Genomic DNA, 8,822 nt, shown 5'->3' with positions numbered 1-8,822 from the left:
GGAGGTGCGATTATATGTAAATATAAGTAGTCATACTACTGTAATACCACTATTAATATGTAGCATTCATTTTATTAGTAGTACTGTAATTTGTTGATATGCAGGTGTACATGCCAAACGTTAACCAATGTTAAATGTTAAGCCTTCTCTTTTGAATACAGTGTTTTAAACATGGAGTTGTCTCCAGCTAATTCTTAAATGTATATTATTCATAATGTAGTAGTAGGCAGGTAGAGCATTTATGACACTTCAATTGTACATAGAGCTTGCAGGTGTGATGAAGGAAAGCATGGGAAAGGCTAGAATTTTTGTTGAAAAAAGGACAACAGCCACAGTAGCTTAAGAGACCTAACGCTGAAGCTGCTAACGCGAAGTGGTCGACACTGGCCCATGCGTTGTGACGTCGGACCCACTTTCCGCACACAGCAGCTCCTCATGGTGCCCCCCATACCAGGACCAGTGGTGACCTGGTAGCCACAGCGATTCCTCTCCCTGGCCCCATCCGGTTCGGGCATCCCAAATCGTACAAAATGAACTGCAACGGTGGTGAGACAAACAGCCCTTCGGGCGACAGCACGGTGACGGACACAAGCCCTCGCGGCAGCCAGGGCAGCTCGCTGCTCCGGACCGGAAGCGGGGGCTAGCACAGCCCTGTGGTGTGCGGAGAGCAGTGCTGCTCGTAGGCGAGCGGTGCGCTGGACGCCTACATCGAGGACTTTGAGCAGAGCGGAATCTGTGCGTCACCGCCATCCAGGATACGTGCAGAGCACAGCGCCGCGCAGCATAGCGGAGCGGAGACGCGTGGAGGATAGGAGGATGCACAGTGTGGATGAGGGTGGGTTGCGCCTCTCGCCACGCGAGGAATCGCTCCGTGGTGCTTGCGCTCGAGTGGCTATCGAGTGTGCAGGCGGTGCAATGGTATCGAAGCTATAGTAATAGGTTTTTACCCTTTTATCTGGCACAAACACTGACACCTTTATACAAGGGATCATGTTTGCAATAACCACAACACAAGTAGTCAAAATGCAAACAAAAAAGACAACTGATAATATGCACTGTCCTTGAATTTGATTGGTCCACACCCGAGACGGCTTTTCTGAGATCCCAGTCTCCACTGGTGTTGGACCAGAAGACGCCAAAAGGCGTCTTCTTATTCTTAGCGTCTTCTTGTTTGCATTTTGACTACTTGCGTTGTGGTTATCGCAAACATGATCCCTTGTATAAAAGTGTCAGTTTTTTTGCCAGATAAAAGGGTAAAAACCTATTACTATATCTTGTTACTGGCAAAGGAGGTCTCATAAGGTATCGAAGCTAGTTGACTGGATGGGGGATAATTGGAGAGGAGAACCCCATTTTTTTTGCTTGTACTGGGTGCTTGTCAATTATGCTATGCTATCATGAATGTAATGTAATTCCCCTAGAAAAAAAACCCTTAATAAGGTCTAAAGATACATTTTCGTGAGAGTCCCACACTGGGATGCTTGGCAAATTCCATTAATGAGTTCATTTTATGTCAGAGAAAACTATCCACAGTAAGCACACGCATATGAGAGGATAGCATAGGTCTGAACAGATAGGTTGGTGCATGCATTTCTTTCTCCTGTCATCTTCCAGCAACTTCACTGATTATCGAGTTTGTAAAGTTTGTGAAATCTAAGTGATCCTCCAACCTTTGTGTCAAAATTTGCAGATCCTAGACTGGACACATCTGAAGTTTAAACAATAACAGCTCATGCACTGATTTATCCCATATTCTCACAAACTCCACAAACGGATAACATCATTAGTTACTGATGGTGCAAAGTAAGGCAACATTGCAGGATTGCCGTTCAGGGGTCAAGGAATCTAGGGGAGAGCAAATTCATTGTGTACCAGTAAAATGTCTGTGGGTCTTACATTGCAGGTGGCATGCTGCTTGTGGAGGACCTCATCTCGGGCACGTGCAGCCTCACTGCTGCGCTGCAGCGGTCGTGGCTCATAGCCCGACGGTCAGTCTAACCACGGACCAGCTCCTAGCGGCGCCAGTTGACGGTTCCTCCAAGTCCTTGCTCCGCTCGCCTGGCGCCCACCGAGACCTCGCAGTGTCGCACAGAGGCAAGCGGTCATCTCTCGGGGTCACCGCGCACAGCCTCGGCGCATCATTGGTGAGGGGCAATAAGCCAACTAAACGGTTGAGCTCAACAGCGAGAAGCAACAAGGCCGTGATGCCATTAAATTTGTCGGCAAAGCCCGAAAATTATTTCTTTTCTAACCAGACGAATGTTTTGTTGTACTTACGGAGCAGTGAAGCAACTAGGCGTGAGCACTTGCCGAACGGCGGCTGTGCGACAAGTACCTATCTCAGGTGGTTGACAAGCCAAAAGGATAAGCTGGATGTGTCGGGGATCACGAGCATTCCTGAGCTCAGGTACCCGGCCTGGCTGCGTGACTGCGATGTGGACTCCCAGACCAGCAGCCACGAGACGGATACCAGCACAAAGAGAGCAGGTGCCGCTCAGAGCCCGCAAAGCAGACCAAAGTACCCAGAGTGGCTCAAAGTTTTGGATATCTCCGGCCTTACGAATGTAGCCAACGAGGAGCCCGTGTCAGAGGACAATAGATCCCTAGGTGTGTGTATATATATAGTCTGTATATAGCAGATGACATTTCATATGTTTTCAGGTACATATTCAGTCTTTTCTCACAGAGACGGCTGAGCGGCCACCCATGTGGTTGTGACGTGCGATGCGTGATTCTTGATGCACAGCCTCATTGGAGGAGCTGCTGAGCAGGGCGCACATGGAGTTGGACTCCCCCGGCTTGGAGGCCCCCTCCCCGGGCAGCTTCAACACGGACGTCTTTCTAGGGGCTGATCGTCCCTGGGAAAACCCCTCCACGCCATTGTGAATTTATCTTTATATCCACACTCACGCACAGCATAGAGGCTGCACCGCCTCTAAGTATGATGTCAGATTTTGAATGTTATAAGCTAAGCAGGTAAACCTGGTTATTACTTGGATGGGAGACTGTTTTGAAATAGCATATATTATAGATTTTGGCTGCTAGGTAACCAGGAGTTAGTAATACGGCAATGGAATCTTGAATCTATATCCGGAGTTTTGCATTTTACTCCCTCTGTTTTCACCGGGTTCTCCGTTTTCCTCTCACATACCACTCGCTGATGAAATTTGCAAAATATCACTGCCAAACCCTCCTGAGACTTGGTGAGATTTTTCTGGCTTCCACCTTGATAATAAGTCAACCAAGTAATTTTCTCTCAATCGTGTCTCTTCTCAGGGCCGTGTACCACCTGTCGCGTCTGAAAGAGCTGGTTGACACCATCAAGGAGAACAAGGATGGCTGACTACCCATGATGTAGAAAGCCCGAAAGCATTTTATGGCGGTGGTCGAGGTTTCTACTCAGAAGGATACGTTCGCTTGGTCCTGCTAATTCATGGTTGTTAAACATCAATGGTACTTCAGGTGCTGTGGTGTGAATCGCAATTACTTGTGAACTTGTGGGGCCCATGGGGCACAGTAATTGCCCTGTTAATGGAAGTGCCACAACAAAGTATTGGAAAAATGTGATAAAGTTCGTTCAGGGTTGGAGTTATTGAATGGTTGCAGCAGTATTTTGCACAGCAAATCCATACAGACTCAAATGTCACTTGAAATAGAACGGATATGTGAACAATATTGTGAGCACAACTAAACTAATTTTGGTTTTAGCCATTTTGGAAGGAGACTACTTTATTGGGAACATACATGCTAGTATTTGTGTAGTTATAAACATTTGGGAAATCACTGTAAAAGTACATTTGCTTATTTAGATTGCACTATACCTGTATTGTAAAATTTCAGAACCTTTTATGTAATTTGTAATCAATAAACCAAAGTTGCATATTGTATGCAACCCATGACTTGGATTGTTTTTATCATGTCTTGTTTAGCATGGTTGGTTATGTACAGTGTGAAAGAAATTCAACATACATTAAATATTTTCTGATATTTGAATGTTTATATTGTACATGTATATTTATTTTACAATAAATCTGAGACAAAGGCTTATACACATGGAATTGAAAATATTCAGCTATGATTTGTATTTCTCAAGTATTTTAAGAAAAGTCAGCGAGTCTCGTGACATGTCTTCACATTTGGGAGTGATGATTGTGATGGATATACAGGCATTAACCTGCTTACATTCCTAGAGTATGTAAGGTGAATTTGGGCATTCTGGGTGATTGGGTTTTAGGCCAAACACAGGCAGATGGTGGGGGATAGATGTTTTCAAGCATCTATTAATTATTCATCGGCATGTACTATCTTACTATGATGTAAAGTTCAAAAACATGGTTCATGAAGGGAATGGAATAAAAACTCAACTGTGCACAAGTATGGAGGAATTAATACTTGGAATTCAATGCAAAGATCTGGCCATATGGCGTTTACTGGGCACCAGGGTTGCCAAACAACACGTGAAAGATGTGTATCAGGCACAGCCTCTGCATTATGAAAAAAATATCACTTCCTGAAGAAGTGTATTTTGCTTCTCCTGTCTTAGGTCACCATCAAAATAAATTAGAGCAAATGTGACTCGACTGACACAGGCAGCATTTATACTTGTGAAGTGTTCTCCTTCCGACGTGTGGTGTGTGTCGCACACACTGTCGGAGACGAGGTAGTTGCAGGAGACATCGTCTCTTTATTATCTTGTTCACACCAACTCCGGCCTCACTCTCTCGACCACGTTGCCATAGAGCCCGGCCTAGACACGACCCTGTCCGTGTTGCACCGACGGCGTCGACCGAGAAGGCCAACGACTGTCTGGCCACGCAATGATTGGGCGAATGCGGTGGCAACGACAGCGACGTCGAGACGAGTCCACTCCCAGAACCGGCAGCCCGGAGCTGTCGCTCTCCGCTGCTTATATTATATTCTATATTCTACTCGGTGCGGCTTGGCTCTGCCCTATCCACGCCTCCCTTCTCGAATCGACCAGAGGGTTCCAGAGGCTTCCCTATGAGGTCTTCCATGACCCTTGCCCCAATTCCTCTGCCCGGCCGGCACACCCGTATATATGCTCAACGGCGTGTGCGCAAACTTTCCACTGCAGTTGCCGCTGCTGGACAGCAGTCAGCGCTGTGTCACTACACTTGTATGAACACAAGAATTACATAATCACATCTACACTTATATGTAATGGGCTGAGATAGGCGGACACAACTTCTTGGGAGGCAACACTATTTATTAACACCAACACATTACACTTAACATAAATTTCGATTTAAAGCTTTCGTGACTGCGGGCTAACACCAATCCCGAATATCCGCCCCCACAGCCCTTTAAATAACCTCCCATACAGCCCCCCAATCGGCTATGCGTGTATGAGTGACGTCCCTGCCCTCTAATCCCCGACCCCCCCCGTCCTGCGCGTGCGATTGGTGTGTCGCTCTAAAACCGACTCCAAATCCCTGCCCCGCAGCCCTTTAAACAATCTCCATTGCCCGGCATCGGCGGCAACGCGTGTGCGAAGGACGTCATTGCCCTCTGACCCCTGACCCCCCGTTTAGTTCGTGTGAGTGGTGCGCGGGGTTGTGTGAGCGGAGACGTCGCGTTTGAGTGGCTGAGAAGCGACGGATTGATTCCAGGCAGCCACGTGCCAGCCCCGAGCTATGCCCCACAAACAGGACCCGCGGACCCGAGGGGCTGCGGCGCGAGGAGAGGAGCCGGAGAGCGGCAGCCCTCTCACCGCGAGCGAGGAGTCGAGTAGCGGCTGCTCTCACTCGAGCGAGGAGTCCGGAGCCCGCAGCCCTCTCGAGATCAGCCCTCCCCCAGGGGGGGAGCCGGGGGCCCGCATCCCCCACAACTGACAACCTGTGTACCAACTGGCCGAGCGAGAGTTTGTGTGTATTTGAGCGCAATCGTGCCAGTGTTTAGCTGTACCAGGGAGTTTGATGCAGCAGATTGTTTCGGTGTAGCAGGGTGTCCGGATTGTGCCGGCACACTATCCTTCTATCTGTAATGTCGTAGGGTGAGCTCCATTAAAAGTTTACTCGGACCCCAACCTGTCAAAGCGCCTAATCTCGGAACGTGGTTCTCAACCTCGTACCTCACCCATGCTACGTACCTTTGAGACGTCCTGCTTTTACAAATGTTGATGAACTGGAGGGCAAAGGTCTGGAGGACCCCACATGGAGTCTGGTTTCTCACACCCGAGCCTCCTGTGACATTTCTGGAGGCTTCTCTGGAATCTTTGTCCCATTTATTGAGTGCAGATTTGGCTTACTTCTAGCTTCATCCCAAGACGTCATCCAGTTTGGAAATACCCGAAGGTTGTGGGAGTCGCCCCGTGCTTCAGTTTCTTTCCAACCCTCGTAATGGCCGGATGCTCACCAGCCGGAAGTCTTTTGCTGCTTACACCACGACCGAGGTGTTGAGAGCAACCATCTCGTGGCTGGTCAGCAATGGAGATGGTATTGTCGATTTGGGGAGCGTGAGTCTGTGGCGTTCGTGGTGCTGCTGTCACGGAGGCGACACGAGTTTAGGAAATTCAGTTTTGTGGGTTTCGTGTAGCGAGCACTGAAAGATCCTCTCTTCCTCTTTCTCCACCCTTGTCTCTGCTGTCTCCATGTCCCCGTTCAACTCTTTCTACACCGCTTTCCTTGAATGTGCAGCTGCCTTTACGGCCTCCCCTCTCCCCTTCTCTCCACCTCCAACCCATCTCCGTCGTAATCTCCTCCCCTTTGTTCAGGCTCTTCCCTTTCTTCCTCAGTCTATGGATGGGGTTATTGTTTATCGGGCTCTTATACAAAAAATGGAGCTTATTTTAGCCTTTGAATAGGATTTTCTGTTTTCCTTCGGTAGCGTGTTGCGCACATAGGGAAGATCGAGCCACGCCACCGGTTCCCATGATCAAAATCTTTGTCAACTTGTCTCCCTCGGTAGGAATGCCTTTCCTTCTGCAGCAAGCAATTGTCTTCTCTCTCTCCTCCGGTATTTCTTCCGATGCGCTTTCTTAATCTCGCTTGCTGTGTGTATCGACTCTATCATTCAACAAGGGCAAATAAAAAAAAAATGCTTTTTTTTCCTCCACTGTTTTACCACTATACCTCCTGAGTGGGTACTCGGAGTTTCATCTAATGTACTATTTGATGAGTCGCTTCCACACAGCACAAAGGCGGTAGCTATCCGAACTGTACATTTTTCTTCCAATTTCGATAGATTCTCGAATTATTCTTGGGCAGTAGTAGCTAGTTTTGCACAGAACTTCAACATTAGAATCAACTGAGTGTCCTTGTTGGCACGTGTGTTCTGCTACTGCTGAACACGGGTGCCAACAAATAATACATTATTTAAATGCATGCCTATAAAGGGCAGCATACTTCAATAGGGATTACCATTGGTACGGCTATTTTAATACACAATAGACAGGAAGGACAAGATCAAAGGGCTCTCATAATGCACATGCATAATGTACGTTGACTCGGTAATCTCCCCCCCCCACTTTGCGCGAGAGTGCCACAAATCTGGCTGTCGCCTGATGAAGCTAGTTGTAATTACTGGCAAAACGTCGTACTCCAATTGTAAATGTTGTGGCTTGGCTCTCCAAAGTACCAGTGACGAATTGGCTTGTTCTGTTTCCGTGACAACCCTTACTAGTTGGCTGTGTCGAGTGGTGGCGGGTTTTAACGACACGTTTATATATGTATGCGATCTAATCCAAAAAACACCTCTATGGATGATATTGGGCGCGAAAGCCTACATGTTAAACCAAAATTTAAAATATATACAAAATAACAATAATTTCTAGTTTTCCTCATTCACATCGTGATTCGTATGAACAGACATGAGATGATTGAGACATGTTAAATCATAAACGTATTTATTAATATATATATACAGATAGTCCTCGACTGCAATGTCCTTGTCCACGTGCAAACAGAGTTAGGATAGCAGCCTCCTTTAAAAGCCAGAGTAGATTTATACGCTGTAGAAGACAGTTGACGAATCCTCGTTGCTTGATTCCTCCTCGGATCCCTTCAGCAGTGAGTCGTCACCAGTCTTCTCTGCCTGCTCATTCTCCATGTGGCACGGCTGGGGTGGGTGCAATACGCCAGGAGACTCCTTATGCAGCGAGCAGCGAAGCAGGCCCATCTCTGCCTGCTCATCCTCAACGTGGAATTGAGGAGATGGCGGTGAGCTGGGGGCATCGGTGAGGAGGGTGTTACGGAGACGGCCCAGCTCTGCCTGCTGCAGAATCGTCTGTACGACGAAGCGCTCGCGGCGCCTGCAGGCGCGCACATGGGATGGCGTGTCCGGGATGATGTATGCAATGCAGGCCTTCGTGAGTAACACCACGTGCTGCACACGTCCACACACAGGTAAAGGATTTTCAGTTTCAGGATTTGCATGTAAAGGGTGCTTACTAAATATAATATGGCAGCATCTTAAAGTGCTTTACATCTCAGGTCAACTATTCCGGGGACCTGAAGCCCAGGGATATTATATTGTTACGTCGTTTTTCCCAATTAAATTAAGTCATTTGAGTAATTTTTGAACATTTGGCAAATTATACCGAGACACTTTTTTTGAATTACTTAATGGGTTTTTTACGTTCACTATGCAGCAGGCAACATTTATGATGTGCAGTTAATGCACCCACAGTATTCACCTGGGCAGCCGCAAATTACCGCAACAATCAGCAAACACTTACACTCGGCCATGTCACCACTACAAAGATTCCCTGTGTAGCCTTTCACAGACTGAGACAAGTGCATCTATGAAGGGTGGCACAGTGCCTGTGGGGGTGGTGTGCACCTTTATCTCGCCAGTGATGATTT

At 47.5% G+C, this 8,822-nt stretch overlaps 1 long non-coding RNA gene across 1 annotated transcript; it reads left to right on the top strand.

Annotated features, from left to right (window-relative positions):
- The first annotated feature begins 302 nt into the window (after positions 1 to 302).
- LOC142924666 (uncharacterized) lies at positions 303 to 3,899 on the top strand. Its single transcript, XR_012941779.1, has 4 exons — positions 303 to 835; positions 1,904 to 2,144; positions 2,747 to 2,882; positions 3,277 to 3,899. It is a non-coding gene; the product is annotated as an uncharacterized LOC142924666 (long non-coding RNA).
- The last annotated feature ends 4,923 nt before the right edge of the window (positions 3,900 to 8,822 follow it).

The sequence above is a fragment of the Petromyzon marinus genome, chromosome 15 (genome assembly GCF_048934315.1).
Source record: "Petromyzon marinus isolate PM22_M1 ecotype Great Lakes invasive population chromosome 15, UKy_Petmar_22M1.pri1.0, whole genome shotgun sequence".
Taxonomy (NCBI): domain Eukaryota; kingdom Metazoa; phylum Chordata; class Hyperoartia; order Petromyzontiformes; family Petromyzontidae; genus Petromyzon; species Petromyzon marinus.
The sequence above is the reverse complement of the archived record's forward strand: the minus strand, read 5'-3'. Positions and strand labels throughout refer to the sequence as shown.